This window comes from Marmota monax, unplaced genomic scaffold (assembly GCF_021218885.2).
Source record: "Marmota monax isolate L192 unplaced genomic scaffold, Marmota_monax_Labrador192_F-V1.1 WCK01_AAM20220418_F8-fsc00024, whole genome shotgun sequence".
Classification (NCBI taxonomy): domain Eukaryota; kingdom Metazoa; phylum Chordata; class Mammalia; order Rodentia; family Sciuridae; genus Marmota; species Marmota monax.
Genome location: NW_026695224.1, coordinates 28,997,527 through 29,018,338, shown reverse-complemented (window position 1 = coordinate 29,018,338; position 20,812 = coordinate 28,997,527). Strand labels below are relative to the sequence as shown.

The window sequence follows — 20,812 nt, the reverse complement described above, 5'->3', positions numbered from 1 at the left end:
TCAGAGTGCATGAAATATAGGAGAAGAGGGAGGAACAAAATAATCTCACCCAAGTTTAGGGCCCGATCAGACTTTGGCAGGGGTCAGTCAACAAACAGCTGATGGTCAGGAGCTGGCAGATTTCATGCAGAGGGCAAAGGAACTGGGTCAAAGGTCAGGGCGGCAGCAGAGACACCAGACATGGTGAGAAAGCATTTGGGGCTCCTTCCTTATGGGAGTGTGGGTGTCAGGAGGGGTTATAGCAGGGTTGAAAGGAGCGTGGTTGGGAGGGAGGGTGTAAGGGGTTTAACTCAGCACTGGGTCATGGTGTGTTTTGGGGTCTTCCCTGGAGGCTGAAACGCTTCCCCTGTACCCTAACCCTCAGGAAGTTCCAGATAGGCTGGGCCATGTGGCCACAAATGAAAGTCACCCCACTTTGGGCACCAGCTTGGAGCAGCACCGCGGTCCAGCTCTTAGCTGTCGGTGTGCAGAACTGAGAGCTTCCCCGCCCCCTCCCTGGGTGCACTTGGCAGTGGAGACACTCGCTCCCAAGGGGCCCAGGGAGCCGGTTGCCAGGCCTGGGCCGCTGCCGTCCCATCTGTTACTCTTGGGCCGGGACTCAAGGGGGCTTAGGTTTCTGCACTTTTCATGTGGTGGCTTTCAAACTCAGAATCCACTTGAAGTGGTTTAGGTTTTTCTCCTCCCCGCCCGGTGCTTGCTGTAGAGAAACACCTTCAAACACAGACTGTGCCGCTCCACACCTCTGTCCCTGAGTGCGCTCCGAGGAGCCAGACGGCCACATCAAGCTGACTCTCATCAGAGGTGCCTGCCAGCTGGGCCCCCACCTGCCCCTCACTCGCCCAGGTTTTCTTTACCCCCTACCCGTTCCTCTCCCCACCACAGGTCCCCCGCGCCTGTCTCTGGGAGAACAAGACCCCCTTGTTTGTCTGAAAGGCCCTATTTGGAGAATGGAGAGGCACCGTGGGGGAGAAAAGCCCTCCAGATCCCATTTCCCATAGCACCCCTTCTTTGCTCTTGGAGTCCACGCAGGACAGAGGCAGTGGACCCTTCATCTTCATCCTAAGCTCCAGGTGGCGGCTTCTTGGACACCTCCCTGGTGCTGCTGATGCCTTCCTCTTCCTGCATCTCCCACCAGCAGCTCCTCATCCCCCCATTTAAAGCATATTTGAAAGAAAACTTCTAGTCCCTTTGGCGAAGGAGGGAAGGAAGCTAGAAGGATGTCTGGAGCCACATCTCACACGATGGCGCCATGTGGAGCCACTTGCCCCCTTAGCCACAGAGGTGCATATTGATAGTTCTTCATCAACGACCGATCTTCATCAGTATCAACAGACCTGGGTGTGCGAGAGAAAAGAAGCAACTGAGGGCTCATGGATACTATTTTAATGCTTTAATAACTCTCAGGCCGTGGCCATCTGCTTAGGGGAACAAGACCACGGAGGGGAAGAAACTCTGGGGAGGGGGAGATTCAATCTCTTTACTGTGCAGCTAAGGGAATTCCATCCTGGAAGTTTCCGATGACTTCCCCCCGAGGTTACTGGGCTCTCATTCTGCTGCACTAAACGGTCTTATTTATTTTATGAGATTTAGAGGCATTTACGTATCTTAGGAGACTTGAAAATCTTACTGAACAGGAGCCATGGCGACTACGGACCTTCTGAAGTCTCTCTTCCCCTTTGTGTAAGTGGAGAAGCAGGGATCCAGGCCCTGACTTGGTTCTCACTTCAAAGCCCCGGCCACGTTTTTGAACTCACAAGGTAGACTGTGTGTACGTATGGGGGAAGGTGTCCAGAGCCCCCCCCCACCCCACGCCACACTGCTTGGAGTCACTTGGTGAATGGCAGCCGGAGGTAAATGACAGCTAACAAAATCCTGACCGGTAGGGACTTTCTGCATCCTTCTTCTTACATAATCATCAATGCATTTATTTCTCGAGAGATGGTTGGGCCCGAGAACCGCTGCATCTACACTCAGGATCATTCCTGGAAGTGAGCCACTCCTTCCTAAGACGATGACGGGGCTATGACAGAATGTTTCCTTCTGTGACTACGAAACAGAGGGACAGAAAGATAGGGGGTTCCAGCCCTCTTGCTCCCAGAAGGGAAACTGAGGCCCAAAGACCCAGGCTGAGAGCCTCCAGGTCTCACAGACTCGGACGCAAGCCAGGGCTGGAGCTGTCGGTCTGTCCTCCTTCCTCTGTCCACACCCCCTCCTGTGGCACTTAGGGTTCTCGAGAAATATGTCACGCACACCAGCCCACTAACTCAGTCCAGCAAGAAGCAAGCCCCTGCAGCCCTCAGGTCAGCACACAGTAGAACTTTTTAAGATGCCATCAGAGGCGTGGGAAGGGGTCTGCCTTCTTAGGGCTTATCCAGGCCCTTCTGGCCTAAAGCTCGGTTGTCCCTGATCTTTGTGCTGTCAAGTCCTACGGGCTCCCAGCCTCCTCCGAGCCACACGGCTGAGGAGAGGTGGTGTGGAGTCCTGAGCTCCAGAAAGAGGGGCGACAGGCAGGGCTGGAGGGTGGGAAAGCCACCGACGCCTCAGAGCTGTGGTCTTTCTCTGAATGGAACTGAGCAGGGACTCTTGAGCAGTGGTTGGGCCAGCAGCCTCCCGGCTCTTGCTTCCAGGTTGTGGGGCATCCTGGACATCAGCATGCCCTGGCTCAGGGCAGAGACCGGGATGGGGCCCCTCAAGGGGAGACCCCCCGGGGTGCTCGCCTAGAAAAGAGAAAGTAGGTCCTCAGAGGTCGCAGTTGGCTGCGTCCCTCCGCTTCCTCTTCTAGCGTGGCTGCTCCTCACCCTTCTGGGGGCCATTTGCATGAGAGGAAGTCTGAGAGGCAGGGACGGCCCCGGCCTTGAAGTCACAGGCCACAGAGAAGGAAGATGAGCCAAAACCAGAGTGATCTTCATTCTGCTCTGGCCCCTGAAGTTCACCAGGGTTTCAAAACGGCCCTATTCTTCACCATGACCTTATTTCTGCATGGGGGAACCTCAGGATGCCATTAATCACAACCTGATCTTAGACTTGAAAAAAAAGAAAACAGAAAGAAAGAAAAAAAAGAGCTAAAAGGCCAATACCAAGACAAGGGTGTTGGCCCACTTGAGATGGGAACTGGGTTTCAGGTCCCCACTCCACCCACACCAGCACCCCCATTTACCAGGGACAGGAAAAGAGGTATAAGATCACTCATGCAGAGGAGTGCCCCAGGCCAAGGGGACCATCTGTAAACCCACAAGCACAACCATGTTTGATCCACTGGGGGCAGCGAGAGAGGGAAGGGGCAACTCCCCAGGAGCCTGGCTGGGGGGAGAAGCCCCATGCCGGAGACCATCCCTTTGCTGGACGTCTGGGGTCTGATCCATCTTCCATTCCAGGATGGACCGTGGTGTCGGGTCTGTAAGGCAGCAACAAATGTCTTGGGTGGGAAACGGTGTCAATAAGCCTTGGAGACCAAGTGTCCAATGTAGGGACAGGCCTCAGGATGAGAAGAAGTTACTCTCAAAAAAAAAAAATAAGGTGGGAAAATTAGAAACTAGCCCATGTCAGTCAAAGAGCTCAGGGACTTCCATCTTCTTTCATCCACACCCTCCTCAGGGGTCCTGGTTATGCTTCCATTTATCAGGAAGAGAAAGAAAGGTGCAAAGGGGAAAGGATCATCTAAGGTTATGTGGCCAGGGACGTGCCAGAGGAAGCCCCGGGGACAACAATGTATCGGGATTTATTTCTCAAGACTGGGTTCCTCATCTGAAATCGAGGCCTAGACGTGGGCTCCCTGCTGTAGTTAATGGCTTTTTTCTCGCCTGATTTCATGCAGCCAGGACTTTGGGCTGGTTCATTCTTCCAGTTACTTTCAATTAACCCGCACACCGGCCTTTCCTCCTTAATTCTGGAGCAATCCACGGGTGTCTTCCTAGTTTGGCCGTGAACTGTGGTACCTGGATGGGCGGGCGCTGGCGACTGCTCGCGGGACTTGCCTCCTGGCCCGGTGCTGGATCTGGGTTCATGTCCACAAAGGTCCCGTGAGGCGGGTGCCATGATTCTGGTTTCCATTTGACAGATGAGGATCTCATGAACACAGAAACACAGCATTCCTCCTCAAGCAGGATCTAGCCCCCAGTCCAAGAGGACCCACAGGTCCAGGAGTGAGAGGACCTGCCTTCCACCCCAGGGCTGAGCGGCTTTGCCCACAGTGCATGGTACTGCAGGGCATGAGGGGTGGGAAAAGGCCTGTGAGTGGCCACTCTGTTTTCCTTAGGATGTATTGTTTGGGTCAAAACCGTCAAGATGTTAGGTGACAACTCAGAAATCCTGCTCCCCTCGGGAGAGGATGTGGCTCAGCACTACTCAGACAGTACTACGATAGCGGAGGTGCCATCTAAGAAGTCCCATTAGCCAGAGAGCCACGACAGGGCACCCTCACCCCCCACTCACCAGCTCCTGAGAGTGGACAGGGGAATATCCCCACCCCCCACAGCCTATCCCACCTCCCATTCTGAGTGCAAAGAAACCATCTATTGCTTAGGATATTCCTCCAGAGCCTCGTCCTCCACAGACATGTGTCCTGTGCCTGAACTACATGCTCCTCACCTGTTGTCCCCTCAGGTCTTGACATGACACAATCGAAGCACAGGCCCTTTTGAATCCTACTTGGCAGAAGGGGAGGTAGAGGCTTGAGCATTTGCCCAAGGCCAAGAGCCAGTGAGTGACTATCCTGTCATACCACCTGGCTTCTCACAGAGGCCATGTCTCCCACCTGTCCCTCTGTGTCCTCTGTCCACATGTCCCTCTGTGTGTCTGTTAGAGTCTGTAAACCAGTCTGGATGGTGCCTGGCATTTTGCCAGAGGGAGTGGTTTGTGAAGTAACGCCAGCGAGCCATTAAGTGTGGAGATTCCTTATTGGTTGACTGATGTAACTAGTTTAAGTTAATTAGATAAGCTGTGTGGAATGTATAAATACCTCTGTTGTCCTACAATAAACGGCTCCCACTCCTGCTGTATCAATGTACACAAGTTGCTCGTCACCCCCCGGTTATTTTGCTGCAGCCGGACTGCGGCATGTGTCCTTACCCTTGGTGCTGGATCTGCAAAGGACAAGCCCAGAGCAGCATGCAGAGGAGATTCCTCTCAGTTTCCCTTGGAAGCCCCCTCCCATTCACTGATCCAAGGCTGTGCCTCTCCCCCACTGCACACGAGTGCACATGCACACACATATACACACACATACACACATGCACACTACCTGCAGAGCTCACACGTCTCCTCGCCTCCTTGTCCTGCCAGTGAGTCATGAGCAGCAACGATGTGAACTACTTCCAGGCTGTCATGTCTAACCACCCATGCTAGCTAGAGCTCCAGAGCATGATTTGGCGGGTAGACATAGTGACCTGCCATTTTCAAGATGGCGACTGCCTTGTCTGCATGGATCTTTATGGACAGAATCCCCCAGATGGATCCATGATGACTTCTGGGATATTGGGGTCTCCTAGTTTATCCTGACTCTACAATGTATTGTGTGGATAAGGGATTATTGCTTAACAGAACTCACAGTCTAGTAATAGAGACAGACTGGCAAATAATAATGTCATTCATTCAGCAGCCACTTACCGAGGGCCACCCTGTGGTCCGTACTGTGCTCCAATCCAGGACTGTGTCCGTGCTCAAGGTTTCAAAGGGAAGATGTGTCAATACCATGACACCCTGCAGACATTTCCGTCTCCTCTTTCCTGCCATGAAAGTTTCACTGATTAGACATTTTCTAGGAAGGCAGGGAGCAGGATCTTGTTCAGTGCTAAATCTGACAAGTCTTATATCCATTTTCTCACATAGTAGTTGCTTAATACATTGTTAGTAAATGCACTAGTTTGTAAATGAATTTACCCAGTCAACTCCACCACTCTACCTCACTGTCTTTAATGTCCCTGAATGATACTTGGAAACCTAATTCTTATGTAAGTAATAATGTTCAGCATCACAGATGAGGGAAAGATCTTGACATGATACAGAGTTATTTCCACAGAGACAACCCCAGTTCTGTTACCGCCATATTACTTTCTCCTCTGTTGCCAACTCCTTTCTTTCTCTACCTCTCTGGCATTTATATTGTAGTTAAAAGGGCTCTTCTTGCCTCTTTTGGGAGCTACCCCTCTTCTCTGGTAGTCCTCAGATTCCACCTCTAAGACCTTGTATTTTAGGTGTATCATTAGCTTCTCCTTTGGAGTCCTTGAGCCAACAGGTCAAGATTGGGGAACCAGATGAAGGAGAGAAGTGAGAAGAGGCTAAGAGGTTAGTCCCTGTCCTGACCACATGTGGGGAATGAGACCCAGTGAAAACACCAAGAGAATTCAGAGAGAGAGGACTGGTACTATGCTTAAGGATGAGATCCAGGATTAAAGTTTTATCTTTACACTGTGATTTTTGCCCGCCATCTTATACTCAATGAATTTAGATGAAAGAGGGGAAATGCATTTTTATCCAACTGACCAATAGTGATCATGGGTCTTTTTAAAACAATAACAATGACCCCCATTTATGGAGTAGGCCCTTTGAATACATTATCCTCAATGGCAGATGAGGAAACCCATAGATGTAAAAAAAAATTTACTTGATCTCAAAATCAGTTGATTTTCAAAGAGCTTCTTGAACAGTTGATTTCAATGGAAGATCAAAGATTAGTCATAGGCAAATTCTGGTTCCCACAGCTTCCCTTCCTCAAAGTTTCCCCTTTGACTCTGCAAGTCTTTGAGCCTCTCCTGAGTTTGGTAATGAATTAAAATTTAGGAAGTATGAGATGGAGGGAACTGGTACTTGAAAATATATATATATATATTTTTTAGTAGCAACAGCCTTTGCCTTCGAGATGGGGAACTTCAGATCCATGAGAAACTGAGGAGGGAGGTCAGTTGTTCCGAGGGGAAAACACACCGTTGGTGGCTTGCAGCATTCATTGAGGTCTTCCTGGAGGAGGACTTGGCTTTACTCCCAGAAGACGACAATGTCTTAAGAGAAAGCCACCATGCTTTGGGCTGACACGGGAGAGGCAGCGTCTGAGAGGACACAGCTCGACCCTTGGGTTCAAAGCCTGGCTCTGCCATGTATTGAATTGGGTCCAAAGTTTTGAGCAAGTTACTAGCTTCAGGGAGGAAATAGACATGGATTCAAGTGTTTGGTTCCAATGTGGATTGGATAAAAGAACTTGCCACAGTGTTCCCGTGGTCTCCGAGGCCCTGGGGATTTTCAGGCTCAAGCAGCCATTGTTGGTTTCTCTCTGAACAGAGACAGAAGGCCTACCTCCAGTGCTACTTCCACCCCTCACAGTGGCCACACCACCTTCTGTCAAATGGGTGTGAGGGACCTTTTCCTACAGGGCTCTCTTGGGGTCTTCACCCAGGTATGGCGGTCTCAGGGCTCTTGCCAAGTGCAGACTTGGCTTCTGGACTATCCGACACCTCCAGGCACCAAAACCAATCTTACAGCACTAGAGGGATGAAGAGGTCTGGGGCCACCTAGAATGGCAATTGTAGAGTTGCCTCAAAATGAGGCTGTTCTGCAGCCGAGGGGCGGAGCTCTTCAAGAGTGCGTGTTGCCAGGGAGGAGAGCAGTTCCGAGGGCTCCTGAACTGGCAACAAGCACCAGGAGTCTTGCTGCTGATCATCAGGGAGTGTGGCAGGAGAAAAGAGGCCCTCTGCGCCTGCTCCCCACCCAAACACACAACTGGTTTAAAAATCTGCGTTTTAGAAAGTAGCAGAGACACTTTGACTAAGACTGGCTTGAAGAAGAGAAAAAAAAATAAAATAAAAAACAGAATCGGGAAAGAGGCCCCGGGGCTCTACAGGGGAAAGTGTATTGACAGGAAGAAACCAAGTTAGATGTCAGAACTGTACCATCTGGGCATCGTCCCTTTAGGGAGGACAATTATGGCCCAAACTTCAAATTCTCTTAGGCTTTCAGGGAAGAACATGAAAAGTGATGACGTCTCCCCTCAGGAATAGCCAGAGATGGAAATTCCTCTTTCCTTAGCATCACTTAATATTTCCAACTATCTGAAGCCATTCCTCACTCTGTCTTCACTCACAAAGTTTTCCCAGTTTGCAGATCAAGAAGACAAAGTTGAAGCCCAGTGGAGAGGCACATGCCTGTAATCCCAGTGGCTCGGGAGGCTGAGGCAGGAGGATCGTGAGTTTGAAGTCAGCCTTAGCAAAAGCGAGGCCCTAAGCAACTCAGTGAGACCCTGTCTCTAAATAAAATACAAAATAGGGCTGGGGATGTGGTTCAGTGGTTGAGTGCTCCTGAGCTGCAGGCTGAAGGCAGATCTGACTGGGTTCTCCTTGATTCTGCTTGAAGCATACATGGGTAGAGAGCAAGACACCACTTCCAAGTTCTTCAGCAATTGCTGCGATCGTTTCCCTTCCTTGTTTAACACCTTCCACCCGCCGGCCTGTAGAGCAGGATGGCCCTTTGCTATTTGAGAGAATATCAACCCTTGAAGAGACTAGAGCTTAGACTGTTATCAGAGGAGCTCTACATGGTGCAGAGTATCCAGGAGAGCGGCCTGGGTCTGAGCAGATTGTCCTCCAGGGGGAGAGCAGGGCAGGTAGGTCCCCAGTGCAGCCCACCCCTCTGTGCCCATGGCCTGCTACACCCTCATCCTAATGCTACACCCCGCATGCCTTTGCACGCGGGTTGTTCCCCCTGCCTGAAGCACCCTTCCCGATGGGTTGACCGATCAGATGAGATTTCTGCCCGAGGCCCTTGACCTAATAGATTGTGTCTTCAGGCTTTCTCTCCAGGTCCAGAGCATTTAGCCACAAAAATGTCCCCAAATATTTCTGTCCCAAGTCTCCTGTCCTTAGTCTACATTTTCTATTGCTCTAGGCACATAGCCCAGAGGTCTCTTTTGGATGGAGTGCATGGCCGTGAGTATTAGAGAGAACATGATTTTTAGATGATGAAAGACCCTGATTCCAATTCCAGTTGGGACACTTAAGGGCTGCATGGCCCTAGCTAAGGGCCTCAACCTTCCCAACCCAGGATGCCACACCTGCAGAGGTAGTCATCAAAGGTCACGGTAAAGTCACATGGTGCACACTGGGGACTCTAAATGTTGGCACCCTAGCCCAGCCCTTTGCCCTGAGTGTGACAACCTGGACGGAACTGGCTTCTTTCTTTGGAAGAAACTGCTGAGCTGTCCTTGGTCCTCCTGGGAGGGAGAAGCTCTGTCCCCACATTGGTGTGAGTCCTGCAATGGCTCCTGAGAAGTCTGTGCCAGCAACTCCATGAGACTCGGAGCCCTCTGCTAACCCTCCCCACTCCCTGGTGAGAGAAAGAGAGGAGCTCTCTCAGCGCCCTGGCAAAACCCCGAACCCCGGGCCAAGGCTGATTAGAGGGAGTGCTCACGTCCCCCAGCCAGGCCCTGCCCGCATCACATCCCGCCTGCTACACACCTGTGCTATTAACTTGTCTCCACAAACCCGCAAAGGCTGGCCAGAAGCAGGCTTCTCTTCAGCCAGTCCAGGTGGGCGGGGATCACCCCTCTGCAGGGCTCCAGCCCCTCTAATTTTCTCCTCTCCCGAGAGACTGCTTCCCTCAGGGAGAAGGGCATGGGAAGCCCTGTAGGATCTGGTGGGTGCAGAGACTCAGCTACTCCTGCATCCACCCCTTTATTCCTTCATTAAATATTGGCTGAGCACCTACTGTGTGCAAGGGACTGTGCTAAGTCTTAAAATAAGGCAGACAGGTGGGAGCCACGCACGTACCTCCACCCCTCCCCAGCCTGGCTTCCTCACCTGCTCCAGCTCCCTGTGCCCACGCCCTTAGCACCAGCCCAGCTCCTCGCTCCGATGCTGGCCGAAGCCTCCACACCTTCTGCCTGATCTGAGCACCAGGCTGTTGCAAGTCATCTTCCCAGAAGGTCAGCCTGGTCCATCAGCCCCAGCTGTGCCTTTCCCCACCTGGACTCTGTGCTCCCTTTAACACAGTTCACATTGTTTTTTTTTTTTTCAATTTGGGCTTAACTCCAAGCAATAACATCCATGAAGTCGCAGGTGGGATGACAACTCACTTTTTATACCAATGTGAGTTCTTGAAAATCTTTCTTAAAATGAAGAACCATTATCCACAGGACACCCAAGACCATCAGGCACCCCTGCTGCCACCCATGGAAGGCCCACTGGTCTGTGCCACCTGGGAAGAGGGTCCCTTGCTTCCTCTCGAAGATTTGTTATTGAGCCACTACCAGGTACCAAGCTGTGTTTTCGGGTCAGGCAGAGTCCAAAAAATGGTATAACTCTTGCTCTCGTAAAGCTGCTATTAATGGTAAAACAGACGATGAAAAATGAGATAAATGGGCAAGTGCATGGAGACTGCTAGTAGATGACACATGTTAACTGGAAAAAAGTCGTAAGAGAAAAATAGGCAGAAAAAAAAAAAGAGTTGTAATAGGCTTCTTCCCTCCTCCCTCCCTTCTCCTTCCCCCCTCTGGCACCTGGCAGCAGGCGCTCCCATCCCACCATCGCACCACACCACACCCCTAGCCTGGAAACTCAAAGAAAATTCCTAGGCAGTCCTCTTCCAGCTGGGTACAGCAGGTGGCACAGCCTGCAAACACGGCCATCCTGAAGACACATCTGGGGCGGCCTGCAGAGGCAGCCTTCCGCAAGCCGTTCCCACTGTTCATCCACACTGGCCCTGCCTGGGTCTCGCCTCCTCTTTCCTGGGCTGCAAGATGCCCTGTGATGTGCTGTGGTGCCTGAGACCCTAGGGAGACACATCACAGGGCCAGTCACACCCCAGCCATGCTCCTTCTGTGCAGCCAGCCAGAGGCTGGGGCAGGGGACCAGCACCCAGCCCCCCTCACCCCAAGACAGAGTGTCACCCGCTTCTCTGGGAAGTGAGTTTTCAGGTGCACCAAAGAGCCTGACCTTCCAGAAGTGGGTGAGGGTCCATAATGAAACAAATCGTCTCGGTCTGTTTTCTATTGCTGTAACTGAATGCCACAGACTACTAGTGCATGAAGAAGGGGGGTGCGTTTGACTCACAGTTCTGGAGGCTCCGAGCGAATGTGCTGGCATCTGCCTGGCATCTGGTGAGGACCTGCCTGCTACCATCACTCAGGGAGGCACAGCAAGGGAGCAGAGAGGGCTTGCTTTATAACAAGGCCAGCCCCTCCATAACCCATTTATCCACAAATGGATTAATTCCTTCATAGGGGCAGAGTCCTCATGTCCCAAGGTCCTATTTCCAAATACCCTGAACATGTGACTTTGGGGATGAAGTTTCCAGGATATGCATTCTAGGGGACAAACATTCAAACCATAGCACAAATTCATAATAGAATCATGTGTTGTGATCAGTGCTGTGCAGAAAGTGAGTGGCACGACTTCACGGGGCCTCGGGGAAGCTCTGGGCTGGTGAGATGAGGTGCCAGGAGGAATCTGCCCTGCTGGGCGGTGGGTGCCCTGCTCCCCAGGTTTGGGAAGCAGCATGAGGGGAATGAGGCTGGAGCTTCACAGGAGGAGGAGGAGGCTGCACCCTTCAGCTCTGCACCAGGACAATGAAACACCCATGGGGCCTTGCTTAATCAAAAGATTTGCTAATGGAGCTCACCACCCTGGAGGTTTACATCCAAGACCTGGCAGCCCCACAGGCTTGTGCTTTTGGGGAGGTGCTGAGTGGCAATGGCGGATCAAGGGGTCACATCTGAGCCAGGAAACAGAGATTCTGAAAGAGATGGGGTCCCACACTGTCCTCCAAGGACATGCCCCAATGACCTATAGGACCTCCCACCAGGACCCACCTCTTAAAAGGTCCCGGCACCTTCCAATACAAACACTGCCACCCGGAGGACCCCCTGAGGACTGAGCCTTTACATCTGGAACTCGGGAGCCACGCAATTGCTCCCAAAATGTAGAAGAGGCCAGGAGGGCTTGAGCAGAACTGAGAAGGGAGAGGACCCAGCAGGGGGCCTTGGAGCATGAAGGCCTGACAAGGACGTGGCTTTTATTACAAATGCCATGGAAAGCCACAGGTGAGTTTTAAGAGGAGAAATGCCACAAGGAACACTCACTCTGCGGCTTGATGCTAGTAAGGATGAAGGAGGGGGATCCCATAGGGCATCTGGGGGGATTTTTCTCCTCTCAGCCAGGATATGCTGGGCTCTGAGATTCCCCCAAGGAGGAGGGTAGGCAGCTATGAGACTGTGTCCCTGCCTCTTGTCCATTCTCCCTGCCCAGATGCGGCCAGGCACCAGTGGTCTTACATCCAGGTCTCCCCTGGACGAGAACCAGCAGGACAAAGAGATAGGATAGGTAGGAGGGCTGGTCAGGCCCTTGAGGGACAGCAGGTGTCTATCTAGATGACACCATTCACTGTCTTCCTAACTGACCACTGCAGACCTTCTGGGGTCTGACCTCTAAATTCCTCTGCATGCCCAGGGCCAGCGGCTCCTTGTTCCTTTCCTGGAGGGTCATAGTTGGGGATTAGAGAAGTAGGCAGCACCTGGAGAATGAATAGCAGATGCCCTCCACGTGCCCATCATGGACCTTCATGAAACAAATAGGCTGGAGGGGAGCAGCCCACCTGCTGTGGGTTGGCTCCATCTCGGAGTAGAAGAGCAAGAGGGAAGCAGAGAAAATAGCAGCAGACGCAGCAGGTTGTCCCCAGAGAAGTGCTCAGTGCAGCCCTGATCCCTAGCCCCGTTCCCTACCTGACCTGTGTCTGGGGTTTGATGGAAACATGGTTTCTGGGGTGGGGTCTGCAAGAAACAGGGAGCTGACCTCCTGCTAGGACCACCTCCTGGACACCGTGCTCTCCTGATTGTGGCACCTGCTTTACGGACAGACTGCATGTACCTGCAAAGCCCAGAGCCCCAGCTGCAGGGATTGAAAAGGGGCGCACAGCCGCACACCCTGGCTCCCCGCTGCTCCTGCTTCCTTGGGGAGGCCCCGGGCATCCCAGAGACACTGCAAGCCCCGAGCCGAAACAGGAGAGTGGCTGAGATGCACGGTCATCTGCTCATTCATTTTTATCTCAGGGTAGCATTTTACTCTTATTTTAAAATTTCAGAAGATGGGTGCCCACTGAGCTAGTTTTGGAAATCAGAGGAATATTGAAAAGGAAAAGAAAAATGTACTCACTACTGATAATGCTGTTTTCAGACCTCTGCTTATGACTTGATGCAACTCTCTGCCATTAAAACATAGCATAAATGTGGCTTTGTAGTCTTTTATCTTTACTAAGATAAAAGATATGTATTTTCTCATGGCTCTATTTATTTATTTATTTGTTTGCTTATCTATTTATTTATTTATTATTTATTTATTTATTTATTTTTCTGGTGCTGGGGATTGAACCCAGGGCTTCACCCATGCTAGGCCAGCACTGTGCCACTGAGTTACATCCCCAGCCCCTATTCTTTTTGAACATGATAAGAGCTCTTCTGTATTGAGTACACACGAGGTGCCACATTCTATCCCGCATGTGAACAGTGCACGGAGGTGGACATTATCACACATATTCCCTTTACAGATGAGGAGCCAGATGCAACAGCTTTAAGTAGCTCACCTGAAGCTGGGAAAGTACAGTAGTACAAGATCACCCTGGCAGACTGGCCTTTATCCTTCACCCGGGCATGATTTATGCTAAGTGCCCCCACTGAACAGCTGGGTGCACATTTACTTGAAAACCTCCGATGGGGGATACTATGCTGTTTCAGTGTGCATCTTTATTTCCTTAGAATAATTTTCTGGAAGAATAGAGCAAAGGATATAACTTATATTTTTAATTTTTTTTATTCCAAAATAATTTTAGAGTCTCAAGAAGTACCAAAAATAGTACAGGAAGCTCTCAGCTCTCTGCAATGATAATATATTATGCAACTACAGTACACTGAGAAGACCAGAAAATTGACACTGGTACAATACTATCAGCTGAGCAGCAGACCTAATTTGGATTTCAGCAGTTGGCATACCTTTCTTCATATTTTTGTATAGTTCTATGACACTTTATCTCATGTAGAGACTCACACATGCACCCAGCGAGGAGATGTTTAAAACGTATAAAGTGTCTTGTCAAAATTTCCTCAAGACTGGCTGCCAAGAACAACGTACCCGAAGGTGGTAGCCATTGTGTGGGGATGACCAGACACAGGACACAGTGTCTGGAACTCAGGAAGGTTGGCCAGGCCACTGGGAACACCTGGCTGTCCTGGTCCAGGGGCCCATGTCTGTGGCTAAAACCCTGTGCTGGGGACATATCTTATTAGTCATCTCGAGGTCCACCCAAGTACCTTCCCAGGATGTCCCCATTTGGAGGGCAGGTGATCACATGAATTTTTCCACAGGTAACTAACATTGAGTGGTAGTCAAAGGAGTGAATGTAAGTCACGAGGAGGCCATTAGGTACTCTACAAACCCACCTGAGTTTCCCTCTCCTCACCTGTACAAGGGGATCGTGGACACGATTCAGGAGGGAAGAGTGACCTGCAGGTGCTAATTGCCTCTCACTTGGTCACTGCAATTCAGTAGCCTCTCTCTAACTTAGCAGGTGATAGCTTTCAGCACTGATCATCTTGAACACCACACGTCTCTCTCCTTCCAGGCAGGGTTATAGGAACCCGTTATTAGGGAGGAAGCTAGGCTTAGGAAAACAGAGTGGCCACCATCCCACATCATGGCAGACACTACCTCTGTGAGCTCGGAGTCTGCCAGTCAGGTGCACCTGCCCTGAAGTGCTCTGCGTCTCACTCCCAAATCTGTGCAGATAGTGAGAGAGATGTCTTCCCACGCCAAGGACTGCCCCATAGTCAGGAGTTTAGAAGTGGCTGCCTGTGACCTCCAGCTAAAATCTGGATCAAGCTCTCAGGCTGTGCTCTAAGGCCCCCTCTGGCAGGAAAGCAGGTTTGCTCTTGCTGTGAGGTGCGTGCTCCCTAAATGCAAAGGCAAGGAGATCAGCTCCAAATGGATTTTTCTGGATAGAGTTTTATTCATTCTGAAAAGAAGGCAGGTAGCGAATTTCCCTGGTGTCACTTGACACAGGAGGCAGCTGTCTCCCAAGACGAGGAGAGAGAGGTCTTCCAGTCACTTCTGATATCCACCTTGCAACTGTCCTCACAGAGAGACCACTACGGGTTGAGCAAGCCCTTGGATCTTATTTAACAGGAAAAGCAATAATAATAATAATAATAATAATAATAAAATAAATAAGCTTTCTTGGCCTGAAGTCAACCATTGCTTCTCCAGAAGTCATTCAAATGTGTGTGTCGAGGCATATTTAGAGGCATGTGCGCAGCAGACACCTGACTGGGGAGAGAGGAAGCCAGGAAATGATTTAGCCTCAACGTGTTCCGTAGAAGACACATTGGGGTAGCCTCAAACTGAACCAGGGCCAAGGTGCAGGTGCGCCTGCTCGATGTCTCCATGGCTTTTCACAGTGACAGATTCCAACATTCCTTTTGCGCCACCATCAGGAATGAGTCAACTTGGGGATTCTATTCCTGGAATTATTCTTCAAGCAGTTCGACTTTGTCATATATCAGAGACAAGTTGATGGATTCAGAAAGGTCAGGCCCAATCACAAATGGTGGCATTGGTGTTTATGTCCAGAACCAATGGTTGGTCCTGTAGTTGATCTGGTTCAGTCTGCAACCAGGAGGGAAGGCTCCTGGTTTGGAGCAAAGGTGACAGAGCACTAAGTTCCTTCAGGATAGTCTCTGAGGGAGAGCAGTCCAGGGACGGAGATTCTAGGCCAGTCAGAACAAGCAGAAAGTCAGTCCGAACATGTCATTCACCAGCGACTCCGACGATACCTTTTCCTCTAAAGTAGAGCTATTTCTAAGTTGCTCATAGAGTTGTTCCACCTGTAGCAACCAGCCACATGAGAGTGATTGAAGATACAGTAAACAGCATCTGAGCACAAAGGTGTTGCTCGGAGTATTATTTATTTATTTATTTATTTATTAAATATTTATTTATTTTTTAGTTATTGGCGGACACAACATCTTTTGTTTGTATGTGGTGCTGAGGATCGAACCCGGGACGCACACATGCCAGGCGAGTGCGCTACCGCTTGAGCCACATCCCCAGCCCCTCGGAGTATTATTTATAATGGCAAAAACTGGAAACGCATTTCAATAAAATAGAAATGATGAAATAAAACATAAGAGAATGCCTCATTTGAATATTATGAAATCATAAAGTGAGGTTCACTCAGACAGTAATAACAAAGAAAAATATCAATGCTCTTTTGCTGAGTGACTTTATCAGTATCTACTACTATATAGCGACAGAAAGAATAAAAGGATGATCACAAGAACATGTCTAAATCCTTCAATGGAAAATTATTCCAAAAAAATATTGAATAAGGTTATTGTTATTTTCCTCAGTGTTTGACTTGTCTGCACCCTCAGTCAGACGTATGGATTAATTTATAATGGAAGTGTAAGGAAAGTGAAATGTAGACAGTTCTTTTTAAAGGCTTGATGAGGCATGTTACAGATGTCCCAACGGCTTTGGGAGGGACCTAGGACTGGGGACCCAGCAACTGAGTTGGTGGAGCTGAGAAATCAAAGAGGAATTAAAGAAACGAAAGAACCCGTAGGATTACTTTGGTGATGACAATATAAAGAGACCTTAAATAGCCTCACAAGTCTCAGAGCAGGAGAAACGGGAGCCCAAAGCCCTGGGTGTGCCCATGGGGATGAGCTGGGGATGGCCAGGCTGGAAATAGCCCCTGCTCCAGGAATGACAGCAAGTGTTCCATGTTGCAAAGTCAAGGAGAAAGAGATAAGGGTGAGGAGAAAGCTCAGCGGATCCTTCAGAGGAAGGAAGGAATAGGAAAATGCTATCAGCCTCCCCACACGCCCACCAGGAGGCTGTTGGAGGAGGGAGGCCAGGGGCCTGCAGGAGGGATTGTGTAAGAATCTCAGTGCCAAAACGGGGAAACCAGCGCAGCAGTTGAAGGGAAGAATGATGGAGGCTGTTAAATGAGCACTGCTTGTATCCTTGGAAAAAATTGCAGAAGAAAAGCAAGTAATGCTTTTACCCAGGGAAGAGTCCGGGAGTTCAGCCAGCACCGGGCCTTCGCAGCAGGAGGGGAACAGGAGTGTACCCTGGCGAGTCTGATTGGCTGATTCTGGTCAGCTCTGCCCAAACTGACCCAGGATCCTAGCTCTAAGGCGCATGGCTTCGGAGCTGTGCCTTGCAATGGTCCCAGGTGTTTGAAGGACAATGAGGAGTGGGACTTTGAAGGGGCATTCCACAGCTTCCATGGAGACGGGGTATAAACAGCACAGTGTCCACCCTGGGCTAAGACTTTCTATTCTCTCATTTAGTCCTCAGAAAAACAATTCTCAATTTATTACTTGATTTTACTTATTTTTAAACAGACTTTCTCTTGTAGAGCAACTTTAGGTTCACAGAAAAATCAAGGGAAAGGAAGAGTTCCCATAGAAGCCCTCTGTTCCCGGAGGCTTTTATACTCCCTTTTGCAATGGATGAAAATGAGGCTTAAGAGTTTAAATGACTTTCCCACAAATGTGCAGATAGTAACTCTCAGAGGCAAGACTCAAAACCAGGCTGTGGACACCTCTGTAGAGCAGGGGTCAGCAAACTACAGCCCAGGAGTCAAATCAACCTGTTTTGTATGCTCATTAGCTGAGAAAGACTTTTACAATTTTTAATGGTTTCGGGGGAGGATATTTTGTGACACATGAAAAGTATGTGAAATCCAAGTTTGTGTCCATAAACAGTTTCCCTGGAACCTGGCCACACGCCTTCTTTGGTGTCTGTCTAGGCCTGCTGCTCTGTGTGAAGGTAGAACTAAGGATTTGACACTGACCATGCACCCACGAAGCCTAAAACCTTCACCACTCGGCCCATTACAGAACAAATTTGCCAACTCTGCCTTGTAGAATCATAGCTATCTCATTTACTAAATTTTTCATTCCAATATCGTCAGATGTTGCGGGCCAGCATGGAGGAGACCAGTAAGCTTTCCAAAGATGCTGTCTTGGGAGTGATGCTCGGTTCTCCTTTAGACCAGAGCAACTCACCTTCAAGGTTTTGTGGAGTTAGGCATCTGTGGAATATTTCATTTCGAGAAAGGGCTCTTCTGCTACACACACACACACACACACACACACACACACATACAACTTTAAATATGAAGCCTTTTCTCATGGAAAGAAAGAAGAATAGTCCCGATGAAGGTGATGTTTGGACACTGGCAAACTGGAGAGTAGACCCCTGGGCATGGTCCACCCTGGAGTAAGGAATGATGTGTACAAAACTGTCCTTTCAGATTCCTGTAATACCTGTGTGCAGCCTGAGAATCACATAGCTGAATGGGGGTTGGAAATCGTCACTGTTCTGATGATGATAATGATAATGATCACGACGATGGGCAATGCTGACATAACCAGAGCATTATTGCAGAAAAATAGAGTGAGGGTAATCATCATCCAGTTTGCTTGGGATGTCCCAGGCTCAGCTTTCAAAGTCCCAAGTCCTGGAAACCCCTGGTCATGGGCAAATTAGGATGGCTGAGCACCCTGTAAAGTAAGGCCAAGCTGGGCGCGGTCGGGGGTGAGCTGAAGCCCACGTTAGTGGAATTGACACAGAACGGATTTCTCCAACAAGTTTATTATTTGGTTGATGCAATCCATAGACTTGCTGGATGGCATCCCAGACTCTATAAATAGACAGGAAATGTGCAGGAACCTCAAACCTGGTGTTCAACATCATGGAATCACATGCTTTAGTAGGGCCACCGCTCAGAAGTACAGCCTCCCCCAGGCACCAGAATGAGGACTGATTCACACCTGGGGAAGTGCACCTCGGACATCATGTAAATTGTAGCTCAAGGTCAGAGCAAGAGGAACCGTGGTTTTATTCTCATTTCCTCATCCTGGCAAGTGTCGAAGAGGTGAGATGACGTTCCGAGGCTTCTCAGGGCTCTGGAGACAGCTGAGCTTTCCTCTTCAGATCACCTGAAAGATGCAGGTGTGGCCATCACAGTGGGCAGTTGGATCAGAAGCCCCCGTTTTTCTTTGGATGCCTCCTTTGCAAGGATAACAGCTCCAAACGTCAAACACCAGAATCAGAACATGAGAGGATGAACACCAAGGAGCCTGGGATCAGGGGAGTACTTCCCAAGGGAACGAGGACTTGTGGACACATCTGGCCAGAGAAGAAAGAACAGTATCTTTTAAAATATAGCCACATAGCAATGATAATATATTGTAAACTGAAAGCAGAGGATGGGAGGGTGCTGATAACTGGCTAATGCAGTTCATGTGGAAAGCCAGGCCAGAGAATTGAAGGAAAAAAAAATCATTGCTCTGAGACATGTATTAAAAAAAAAATCACATTCCCATTAAACACCTGCTTTGTGTCAGGTACTGGACTAGGTGCAGGGAGCATTGAAGCCATTAGGTTATGGACAGGCAGAAAATTGAACCGTGTCAAAGACAGACCAAACAAACACCTAGAGCAACTGCAAGTAAATCCTATGATGGAGAAAGGAAGAAAAGGAACCGGAAAAGGAGGGAAGGAGAAAGAAGAGAAAAAATAGAGTCATAGGGAGACCAATTTTAGATAATAAGGACAGAAACTCCAAAGAGGAGGTTTCTAACCTGAGTCCTCAGCAACGAGAGTGGGTCATCTAAAGAAAGGAGTTAAAGAGGAAGAGCCGCAGAATAGAGGAAGGGGCTCCAGGGAAGGGAGGAGGGGTGGGGAAGGAGAAGACAGCAAAATGGAATGGAGCGAATGACATCAGGTACAAGCAGGAAGGCATTGCAATGGATTCCACTTTTATGTATAACCATGATGCACCAATTAAAAAGAAGTCAAAAAAAGAAGAAAATAGAAAGGAGTCAAAAGCGTCTGAGATAGAGTAAATATATATGTTCTTCACATTTTCTTACCAAACTCAGTGCGTTATGTACCCAATGATGGCCCAGTGATGTGACTGGTTTTTTTAGACACAGTTCTATTGACGGGAGTGATTCCTCTCAAGGGAGCCCTTCAGCTCAGCGGGCGGTGGTGCTGTTTTTAAAGTCTCAGACTCCTTGAGTTAGTTTCAGCCAAGCTGAGAGAGGCTGGGCAGATCCATCCCTGTCCCCAGAGCTCCAATCCCTGTCTTCAGAAAACAGCGGGCAAGACACCCGACGGAATAAAATCAGAAATCAGAATAAATATTATATATATATATATATATTTTTTTTTTTAAAGTGAAAACGAGATGAAAAGGATTGAGAAGGCGCCAAGTGATAGTTCCGTTAATCTTCGGGGGAGGGGAAACATGTCAGAGAATGTAAACCAGATCAGCCCAGCCCGGGCTGCAAGTCCGCAAAGGGAATTAAATTCCTATGGAAAAACAAGTCTCTGATTATGAAAGGATTTGACTGTGTAGAAGAATCTGGAACATCACTCTATTAAAAATACTTGTAAAACCAGGGGAATCGTGTAAGAAATTAGAAGCTAAAAGGGGTGGGAGAACTTGTGCTGTCGGAAAGAGAGTTATTATTTCAGACACAGTATCATATTAGTGAGACGCCAGGAAGAAAAAAAAAATTGCTTTCAATTCCAAAAAGCCATATTTATGATCAGGTAGTGTCATATATACTTCTCAGCGATGCACTTAACCCTTTATATGGATGCCGTGTGTCTGAAATATAAGTAGTTAACGTTTTATAAAAGTGATCCCAGTGCATCTGGGCTATATTGATGTCGTGATCCAAATAAAATGAATCAATAACAAAATTAATCTAGATGCAGAGGGGGAGTAAAAAAGATTCTTGGAGGTTTATTAAGGACAGATT

At 49.2% G+C, this 20,812-nt stretch overlaps 1 protein-coding gene and 2 long non-coding RNA genes across 4 annotated transcripts in view; 1 reads left to right on the top strand and 2 right to left on the bottom strand.

Moving 5' to 3' along the window:
* Maf (MAF bZIP transcription factor) overlaps positions 1-20,812 on the top strand; it is a 309,968-nt gene that overhangs the window by 270,543 nt on the left and 18,613 nt on the right. The gene's annotated exons all lie outside the window — the stretch shown is intronic.
* LOC124086723 (uncharacterized) lies at positions 900-11,163 on the bottom strand. Its single transcript, XR_006849897.2, has 3 exons — positions 11,034-11,163; positions 5,605-5,723; positions 900-1,334 (listed from the first exon to the last, which is right to left on the bottom strand). It is a non-coding gene; the product is annotated as an uncharacterized LOC124086723 (long non-coding RNA).
* Positions 15,985-20,812, bottom strand: part of LOC131423838 (uncharacterized) — a 245,524-nt gene continuing 240,696 nt past the window's right edge. The window contains exons 3-4 of one of the 2 annotated variants that reach the window (XR_009225919.1): positions 19,916-20,130; positions 15,985-19,169 (exon numbers count right to left, since the gene is read on the bottom strand). This is a non-coding gene — a long non-coding RNA (uncharacterized LOC131423838). The remainder of the gene's footprint in view (positions 19,170-19,915; positions 20,131-20,812) is intronic. The other variant, XR_009225920.1, reaches the window with a different exon arrangement.